Source organism: Primulina eburnea, chromosome 18, assembly GCF_022965805.1.
Source record: "Primulina eburnea isolate SZY01 chromosome 18, ASM2296580v1, whole genome shotgun sequence".
Lineage (NCBI taxonomy): Eukaryota > Viridiplantae > Streptophyta > Magnoliopsida > Lamiales > Gesneriaceae > Primulina > Primulina eburnea.
The window spans coordinates 26469534-26480004 of NC_133118.1; positions in this window are offsets into that span (position 1 = coordinate 26469534).

A 10471-nucleotide genomic window follows, 5' to 3' on the forward strand; every position below is an offset into this window, starting at 1 on the left:
TGTAGTGGATGCAGTGACCCAGAGGAGTACCGCGCGGCACTATCCACTTGGCGCCTCTAGACTGAGCATTTTGAGATCCTTTGTTACTCCTGTTTCTTGACTACCCTGGTATCATATCATAGCATGTGCATTTCATATAGGCTTGTATACTCATGCTTTTGTACTGGGCGTTCTTATCGCTCACGTCCTCGGTTTTGTTTATCTTGGACACCCCATTCCCACGGGACAGGCCTCAGGTTGGACAGCTCAGGAGGAGGAGGAGGAGGACGTTGAGTAGCTGGTTGGTTTAGTTCTTCGGTATCTTTTTGTTTCGATATGGTTGTACCGTATATTTCAGTTTAGTTGAGTTGTTCTGGATTTTCGATTGGGTTGTATAACTATCTTTTGGTGACAGTTTTCCGCCTTTATTTCTGATTGTTTTTAATTAAGTTAATCGCATGCTTAGTTCTTGATTAGTAGGTGATTCTGGAACGGGTCACTACAGTGATGAGCAGGAGGAAGTAGGCGTCTTACTCGGACAGCCCATGAAGACAACGAAAATAGCCCGGGATCTTGAGCCAGCCACCCGGGCCCACCTGTTACGATGCCTAGAGAAGAATGCGGACATATTCGCGTGGTCTTCATCAGAGTTGGTAGGGGTCTCCCCTCACGTGGCGGAACACCGGTTAAACATCATCCCGGGCTCCCGAGTGGTAAAGCAGAGAAAGAGACACTTTGGTCCCGAAAAGGACAAGGTGATTGCTGGCCACGTGGAAGAGCTATTGAAAGCCGGACAGATCAGAGAGGTACAGTTTCCCACCTGGTTATCCAACGTAGTCTTGGTTCCCAAGTCAGCCGGCAAGTGGCGAATGTGTGTTGACTTCAGGGATCTGAATAAAGCTTGCCCAAAGGACTGCTACCCCCCTGCCCCGGATTGATCAGCTGGTGGACTCGACATCAGGGTATGAGTTGTTATGTTTCATGGATGCATATCAGGGGTATCATCAAATCCCCTTGGCTCGGGAGGACCAGGAAAAAGTTAGCTTCATTACCTCGGGGGGGACTTTCTGCTATGTGGTCATGCCTTTTGGGTTAAAGAATGCCGGGGCCACATACCAGAGGTTGATGGACCGGATATTCGCCAAGCAGGCCGGGAGGAATATCGAAGTCTACGTAGATGATATCTTGGTGAAATCCCCGGCGTACCCTGACTTCATCCCAGACCTCGAAGAGACCTTCTCTACTCTTAGGGAGTATGGGGTGAAGCTAAACCCAGCCAAATGCACATTTGGGGTTAAGAGTGGAAAGTTCCTCGGGTTCATGGTCACCAAGAGAGGAATTGAAGTTAACCCGGAGAAAGTCAGGTCTATCACTGAAATGACATCCCCTAAGTCAATTAAGGATGTGCAGAGACTCACGGGAAAAATCGCAGTCCTGTCACGTTTCATTTCCCGATCTGCGCACCGGAGCTACCCTTTCTTTCAGGCTCTGAGGAGGGCCCAAAAATTTGACTGGGATGAAAAATGTGAAAGGGCTTTCGAGGAATTGAAGAATCATCTATCAGGGCTCCCGGTCCTAGAGAAGTCCGGACCCGGGGAGAAGCTTTGGGTGTACCTTTCTGCCACCGAGTACGCTGTCAGCTCTGTGCTGGTCCGAGAAGAAGGTACTGACCAAAGGCCGGTCTATTATGTGAGTCATGCGCTCGAAGGGCCCGAGATCAGATATACAGAGGTAGAGAAGGTGGCCCTTGCCCTGGTGATTACAGCACGAAAACTGCGCCCATACTTCTTGTCCCATCCCATCACTGTGCTGACCAACACCCCTCTCGGGAGGATCATGACCCAGCCAGAGATCTCGGGAAGGTTGGTAAAGTGGACTGTGGAGTTGGGAGAGTATGACATCGAGTACCAGCCCCGGCAGGCTATTAAGGCCCATGCCTTATCAGATTTTGTCACCGAGATGGTTGTCCCCGATACCGGGGGGATTTGGAGGATATTCGCAGACGGGGCTTCTTGCAAAGACGGTAGTGGTGTGGGAGTATGGCTGATATCACCCACCGAGGAAAAAATACGGCTGGCAGTTAGGTTGGACTTCCGGGCTTCTAACAATGAAGCCGAATACGAGGCTGTTATCGTCAGAATCAAAGCAGCCCGTAATGTTGGAGCTAACCAGGTCATTATTTACACGGATTCACAGCTGGTAGCCCAACAGGTAAAAGGAGTATACGAGGTTCGGGAGGAGAAGTTTGTGAAATATCTAGCTATCATCAAAGAGTTGTCAACACATTTCGTAAGTTGGAGTATAGAGCAAATTCCCGAGAGGAAAATACTGAAGCGGATGCCTTGGCAAAGATGGCAGCTTCGCTTTCCGATTACCAGGAGCCGGGCATATCTTATAACACTAACCTGGTATCTTCGGTAGACACCGGGCCTCCTCGTGCCCGGGAAAATAACTGGACCACCCCCATCCTCGACTACATCTCCCTATCCTATCTGCCCGAGGATATCAAGGAGGCCAATCAGATCAAGAGGAGAACAGCACGTTTTGTTGTGATTGATGACCGTCTATACCGCCGATCTTTCCAGGGTCCCCTTCTCAAATGCATCTCTGGAGATGAGTCCATTTATGTCCTAAGAGAAATCCACGAGGGCTGCTGCGGAGATCATATTGGAGCAACCTCCCTGGCTAGGAAAGCTTTGCTTGCCGGGTTCTGGTGGCTTACTATGCATCAAGATGCCTCCCGGGTAGTCCGCTCTTGCGAGGGATGCCAAAGGCATAGCAACATTAACCATCACCCGACTACCCTGATGCAGCCCATCTGGGCATCTTGCCCTTTTGACCAGTGGGGCCTGGATATTGTGGGATCTTTTCCTACAGCCCGAGCTCAGAAAAAATTCCTATTAATAGGGATTGACTACTTCTTCAAATGGGTAGAGGCAGAACCCCTGGCCAAAATCACGGAGGAAGAAGTTTTTAAATTCCTGTGGAAAAATATTGTCTGCCGATTCGGGATACCCCGGAAGCTTATATCTGACAATGGCAGGCAATTCCAGGGGAATAAAGTCAGAACTTGGTGTGAGGAGATGAAGATTACTCAGGCTTTTACCTCCGTTGCCTACCCACAGGCTAATGGACAGATCGAGGTAACCAACCGCACTATTGTCCAAGCTCTCAGAGCCCGATTATTTGGAGTTGGTAAGGATTGGGTAGAGGAGCTGCCCAGTGTTCTTTGGACATACCGGACTACACCTCAAACAGCTACCGGGGAAACACCATTTAGCTTAGTGTATGGCTCTGAAGCAGTGCTCCCAGCTGAAATCGGGCAAACTTCAGCTCGGGTAAAAACATATCCGGAAGACAATGATAACGCCCGTGCCAGTGAACTTGATCTCATCGAAGAAAGGAGAGAGAGAGCGGCAATCAGAATGGAGGCTTATCGGCGTCGGGTGATGAAAGCTTATAACCAGAGGGTCCGACACCGAGAATTCCAGATCGGAGAGATGGTCCTCAAAAGAGCGAACCCGGCTGGAGATGTTGGCAAACTTGATGCCCGATGGGAAGGACCCTACAAAGTGGTGCGCAGAGTCAGCTCGGGCACCTATTATCTTGAAGATGGGCAAGGTTGTCCTCTCAAAAGACCTTGGAATGCTCTCCATCTTAAGAAATACTTTCCTTAGAAACTCTTGTAAATTTGTTAATTATTTGACAATAAAGGGGGATCAAGTTCTTTGGAAGAATATTCTTAAAGCCCGGTAGGTCCCGAACCCCGGCACATATAAAGGGCCCGGGTGATACCATGCCCCGGCTTCCCTTCAAATTATTATTGAGGGCCCTGGTGATACCATGCCCCGGCTTCCCTTCAAATTATAAAGGGCCCGGGTGATACAATGCCCCGGCTTCCCTTCAAATTATTATTAAAGGCCCGGGTGATACTATGTCCCGGCTTCCCTTCAATTTATTATCAAATCAGGGGGTCCGAAGTCTCGGTTGCCTAACTTGATTAATCCTCGGTACCAAACAGCACTAAGTGTTATCATTCAGATGTTATCATAACCAGGTTATCTTCTTACACTTGGTAAATTTTTCTTATTCATAAGATAGCACGAAGACACCGGGGTGAAGGGAAGAAATCTCATTAGATTAAGTAAAATTATTACAACTACCAGAAACAGAAAAAGTACTAAACATCTAAGCGGCAGGCTCTAGCTCTGAGTCCTCTTCCGCCTCGGATTCTTCTTCGTCCGGGAGCTCAGCACCATCAGTCGGCAAGGAGTTGACAGCCCGGGCCAAGTCTAGCAGGCCTTTCTTCTCCAAAGGAAGAAGGCCGGCTTCTTTCACCTGCTCTTTGCATTTATTAAAGCCCGCCTTGAAGTAGGGAAAGGCTTTATCTATCACTATCTGCTGGAACCCTGCAGTAGCGAGGAAAGAAGCCCGCCACCCCTCCTCCAAGGTGGCCCGAGCCGCAAGATCCGCCTCCCGGATTGCGAGAGTAGCCTCCAGCTCACCCACCCTCTCGGTGACCTGCACGAAATCATCCAGGGCAGCCCGGGCATCCAAATCTAGTTTCTCGGCCCGGGCCTCTATCTTCTCCAGTTTAGCTTTCAGCGAAATGATCTCTGCCCGGGCCTCCTCGAGCTGGGCCTGCAGGAAATTTATTGTGGTGCCCTGGCCAAGGAGGGCCTCCTCATGAAGGTCTCTAATCTGAGCCAGGCGTGCCAGGGCATCCTCATGAAGAGCCGTGGCGGAGGCGGCCCTTGCCTCTGTGCTCTTTTGCAAAGAGCCCATCTTCTCAAAGGCAGCTCTAGCCATCTGCCCGCTCTGCAAATAAACGAAAAGTACATAAGGAAGAAAGCCTACCAATAGGGCAAAGAAACAGAGGTGGAGAAGAAGATACTTACAGCCAGTATGAGGTTAAAGCTCTCCAGCATGAGATCTCCTGCCTTCGCAGCCTGAAGGATGGACTCTTCGGCAGGAGTCGCCACCCGCTTCAACAGTTGGAAGCCCATCTTTGAGCTTCCAGCCGAGAATATAGTCTCGAGCACTGCAGGGGGAGTGGAAGTAGTGATAGAAGGGACCTGAGGAGGGTCGGCGGAAGACACTAGTGGGGCAGGCGCAGACCCCTGAGCCACCTGGGTAATCACCCGGGGCTCAACACGGACAAGCTCTTTTGAAGCTTTCCTTTTTTTGGTGGTCTGGAGGGGTTGGTCCGGGGACCCGTCCTCCTCCTCAATCAGAATAACCGCACGCTCTTGGGGCCCGGTGGCCTCGGCAGTCCGAACGCTCGGAGAAGTACCAGCCTGCCCAGCCTCAGCAGGGGCCCGAGTCTCCTTTTCAGCAGGCACTGGGGGTGCCAGCCCCCCCTCAACCGGGTCTTCAGTAGTCACCCGGGATGTAGACCCCTGGCGCTTCTTGGCCTTTCTCTCAGCAGCAGCGGCCTTCCGGGCAGCCTTCTTAGCTGCCCATTCCTCAGCCAGCTTTTGGGCGAAAGCCTCTTTCATCTCGGCGTCTGCAGGAAATAAAACCACTCATCAGAAACAAGTAAAGCAGAAAGTAAAGGAAGTACGATAGTGGCTAACCAAGGAAACCTACCGGGGCGGGAGGCATCGAACTCTCGATAATGCGGTCGGTAGGATCCCCCGCCCCGGGGCTAAGCCCATAGGCCACCAATAGCTTTTCACTAAGGAGGGCAGAAGAGTTATACACTTTACCACCTACCACCTCCTCACTTTGGGTGTAGGAGTCAAGTGTGCGATAATTTTCGGGAAGACCCGGTTGATGGGGAAGGGCAGAAATGAACCCAACCGGACATTCGGGGAGACGGGCAGGACGGATGTAAAAGAACCGTCGTTTCCAGTCCTTGACGGAAGAGGGAATATCTCCGAAAAGTTTCTGATGAGACCGGGTTTTGAAGGAAAAGGCGTAATCGCCAATATAGCAGATAAAGAAAAAATTAAAGAGGGAGGGCTCGAGGGTGATATCGGGATGCATAGACATCAGCGTAAAAAAGCAGGTCATCATCCTAATGGCATTAGGATGGAATTGATTAAGAGGAATACCCAGAAGGGAAGATATCCCAATGAAGAAGGGATGAAGAGGAAACCTGAGGCCATTGGCCACCTGGTCCCGAAAGAAAGTAAGGTATCCTTCTGGTGGTTGGTCAGCCCGGTTGCTAGGGCCCGTGATGACAATATCATGGGTTGTGGGGATGGAACCAAGGAGGCGGATCTCCTCGGCTGATTTGGCTCGAAGGGAGCTTACCATGGTAGAAAACCATGGCAAGGGGCTAGGATCAGCAGACCGGGCGGGAGAAGGAATAGCCCGGGCTGGGGGTTTTGAAGAGGTTACCTTTTTCTTTTTCTTATGGGTGCTTGAAGGCCCAGTCCCATGGGAAATTTTGAGTTTCTTAAGGGAAGGAGGAGAAGAAGTTGGATTTTGGGGGCGATAGGTGGAAACGGGGGAAGCGGAAAGCGGGGAACTATCGCGCAGGGCATCTGACTCAAAGTCTGAGGAGCCCCTGCGATTCTTATCCGATGTAGAAGAAGTGTTCGAAAAAGACATGATTATGAAAAGAAGAACTTACGCGGATGGGAGGAAGAATGGTAGTGGGAACGCCGGGGAGTGATCGGAATTTTGGCAGAGTTGCAGACGCGGAAGCTTGGTTAAATTTGACGAAAGTAATGAAGGTTTGGGGAAGGAGATATATATAGGAGTAGGGAAGCGATCCAGACCATCGATCTAGCCATGATCCGAGGGTCCACATTGGTTTTGAAAGACGCACCCGGATCATGGATCTCAGCCGTTGAAGTGGATAGGTATTAACGATCGGGATGCATCTCGTAAGTTGTGCAAGGCGCATGAAAGGACGTGTAATCATGAAGGGGTCAGACTTATCGGATCCTCAAGAGACGGAACGCTGCCGACCGTTGGAAAGAAAAAGGGGGGCACGTATCATCATGGCATCATGCGTATCATTCAAAAAAGATAACCGGCATGTTACTTCAAGCCCGGGAGGTTTAAGGCCCCGGCATGTTATTTCAAGCCCAGGAGGTTTAAGGCCCCGGCAAGTTATTTCAAGCTCGGGAGCTTTAAGGCCCCGGCGTGTTATTTTAAGCCCGGGAGGTTTAAGGCCCCGGCAAGTTATTTCAAGCCCGGGAGGTTTAAGGCCCCGGCGTGTTATTTTAAGCCCGGGAGGTTTAAGGCCCCGGCAAGTTATTTTAAGCCCGGGAGGTTTAAGGCCCCGACAGGTTATTTCAAGCCCGGGAGGTTTTAAACCCCGGTTTTTTACTTTAAAACCCATAAACTTGAAGGAAGTACACAAGCAAAGTGCGCAAAGTAAAATGTTATTAATAGAATCAGTGAAATATTGCAGTGGCTAGCCTAGAGCCTACATGATCCTCCCACTCCGACATCCAGCTATGCAGCTCAGGGAAGGGGAGGTTGGCAAAGGACTCGGTAGCAGCAAGCTTGCGCAGCTGTTTCCACTCCTTCCGCAGCATTGCCTGCAGCAGAACTTGATCAGTGGCTAGCTCGGCCACGTGCGTCACATAAAATATCCGTTTGTACCTCCTGGCCAGTGCTCTCTGTGGCCTGGTGAAAGCCAGACCATCTTGGTATGATTGCACAAGATTATGAATCTTATGCCAAGTGGACATGACTTTCGTCAGAATAAACTCCTCGATGGTCCTCTTCAACGACTCTAAATGAGCACGCGTGGAGGGTGGCAAGTGGCCATACGGGCTGCTGCTGACAGTGGATTCGCTTGAACTCGGCATGTTGAAACGATTGCTCTCACTTCGCCTTCATCTACGTATTTATAGGCAGAGGGTAGGTAGTATGGAGGAAGCCGAAAAGTTTCCGACCATGCGAAACGACTCCGCATTTATGGAGGAGAAAGATTAATCGCAACCGTTGGCTTAAGCATACGTGTCTGATCAGGAAGCGCCTCGTAAATTGTTCCAACATAAAAATTTTATATGGTTATGACACCAGACCACGGACCGGGAAGCCTTAGGAAATCGACATTGTGTGAAGCCCGGGGAGCAGGAAGCCCCGGCATTTCGTAAAGCTAGGGAAGCTCAGCCCCCGGCGTGTCGTTCACAACCCGGGAAGCTTGAGACCCTGGCATTTTGTGTTAATTTCCAGGGAGGTATTAAGCTCAGGATATCTAGTAAATTATTTCATCAGATACTTCTAAGCAATCCGTGATATGTGTGTAAATTAATAGACCTAAAGCGTTATATCCGAGCAGTGACAGAAAAAGGGGAACCGAGATAAATTTTTATTCAACCATATACATTGGCCCGTACTACATCGTTATATTTCTCTTCTATGACAATTATTCGTATCTTCAACCAGGCAGACAGAGGGGCGGTGGAGCCTTGCATGAAGCTGGGAGAGTCGACAATACGCTTCAGGAGCTTCAGTTCCTTCCGGAGCATCAGCTGATAGACATGGCCATCTGTGAAGATGTCCGCCCACTCAGCCATGCGTAGTTGTTTGCGCACTTTCTTCAGTTTGGATACCAGGGTAGGGTGGTGGCTTACCCAGAATCGTAAAGAAGTTTCAGCCCTTGGAGCTCTTCCCAGTAGCCAAGAATTTTATTAAGCACTTCATCTTCTATAATGGATTTTTGAATTTCCAGATTGGGCTCCGTAAGGGCTTCAGTCACCCCTGGAGTTCTCGAACTGCTGACACCGGCCATGATAGCTGTTGGAGTAATCTGCTAGTGATGAGGAAAAGATCGGGAGGATGCCATCTATATAGGATGAAGAAGAGTATCTTGATCATTGATTCTCGAAGGTGTGAACGGCTAAGATGAATATGGGAAGTTGGACCAAGCAGGCGAAAAGACAGGCGTGAATCTCGAGATATCATAACGGTCCTCGAAGCGCGAAAGCTTGCGGATAAGTTTGAATTTTAGGGCTTACGGCACCACTGACAGTAGTATCCGCATCTTTAAAATTCTAAAAGGCTCCGCTGTCATTGGAAGTGGACTCTTTTTTACTAATCGGGACAGCGAGATAGACTCTAGCCCGACTTTTTTAGGAGGGAGTGGTGATGCCCCCAAGGGCATCCGGGCCCGGGTAAAGCTCCTGACCCGAAGGGTACTTGAACTCGGGCGAGATGAGAGCAGGGAGGAGATCCCAAATTACGACTACATGCAGAGAACCGTTATGAAAGGAGGATCCCGGATCTTCAGATATCAGGAGAGTTAAGCACCCAAGTGTCAGAAGAATTCCCAATGAACTACTCGGCAAGCCATCACCCGGGGTAAAAGCTTCCCGGTCCCAGAGACACCTCAGGGGTACCCGGGTGGAAAGCGCCCGGGAAAGAGGCTCAGTCTCTCCCTTACCGTCACGTCTTCCGGAAATATCGGAACCCCTCATCCCACATTCTATGACAAGGTCAACACTTAATACGTGGCCCACTATTTTACCACGTGGCCCACCATCCCGAATCGTGGCCACCACCCGAACTTTGCGGGCAAGTCACCTACCTGACTCATTTATAAATACCCCCTGTAGATACTACACAAGGAGGTAACTCTTCTCTGGATACTCACAAGCACTCACAAATATTCTTACTCTCTCTAAGTTTTCCTTTGCGTGTACCACTGACTTGAGCGTCGGAGTGGATACGCCGGAACAACTTCCGGCGCCCCCCCTTAACGTTCTGTGATTTCAGGATTAATACTCAGGTCATCCCGGGCGTTAGTCCTCGGGCGACAGGGAACTCAATCTTCCCAGACCCCCAGCAACTCGCAATAAAGCATTCAGAGCGCACATATATCCAAACACCCGACTTGGCAGATTGCACACCCGGCTACTACCCAATTTGCTCGGTCGACATCACCTAACCTAATTAGTGCATAAATAAGTCCACTCTCTTTCACCAAATAAAAAAGAGCAAAAATTTGTGTGAGACGGTCTCACAAGTCGTATTTTCTGAGACAGATCTTTTATTTGGGTCATCCATGAAAAAATATTATTTTTTATGCTAAGAGTATTACTTTTATTGTGAATATCGGTAGGGTTGACCCGTCTCACAGATAAGGATTCGTGAGACCATCTCACAAGAGAATTACTCATCAAAAAATTCGGACATCCTTCATTTGAATTAAATTTTAAGCAAGTCGTTTATTTTTATTGACCCTTGGTGATGGCAAAGAGAAGGAGAGGGAAAGAACTGGAAATAGATATACTAAAAAAATCAACAATGTGATTGTAATAGTTTGTTGTGTTTGAAATTAAAAAAAAAAACAAATAGAATTGTATATGATTTATTATATTTTATTTATACATAATATTATTATGCTTAATTTTTAATAATTTATAAAACATGACTTGTTTAATCAAAGTATAATATAATTTGAAATATTAAATAAAACAGAGGATTTGAATGGACGGATAATAAAATTTAAAATTTAATTTATAGTTCGTTGATTGAAAGTTGTCTACATTTGAATTGAATCATGTTGGTCAGGATTTTAAAT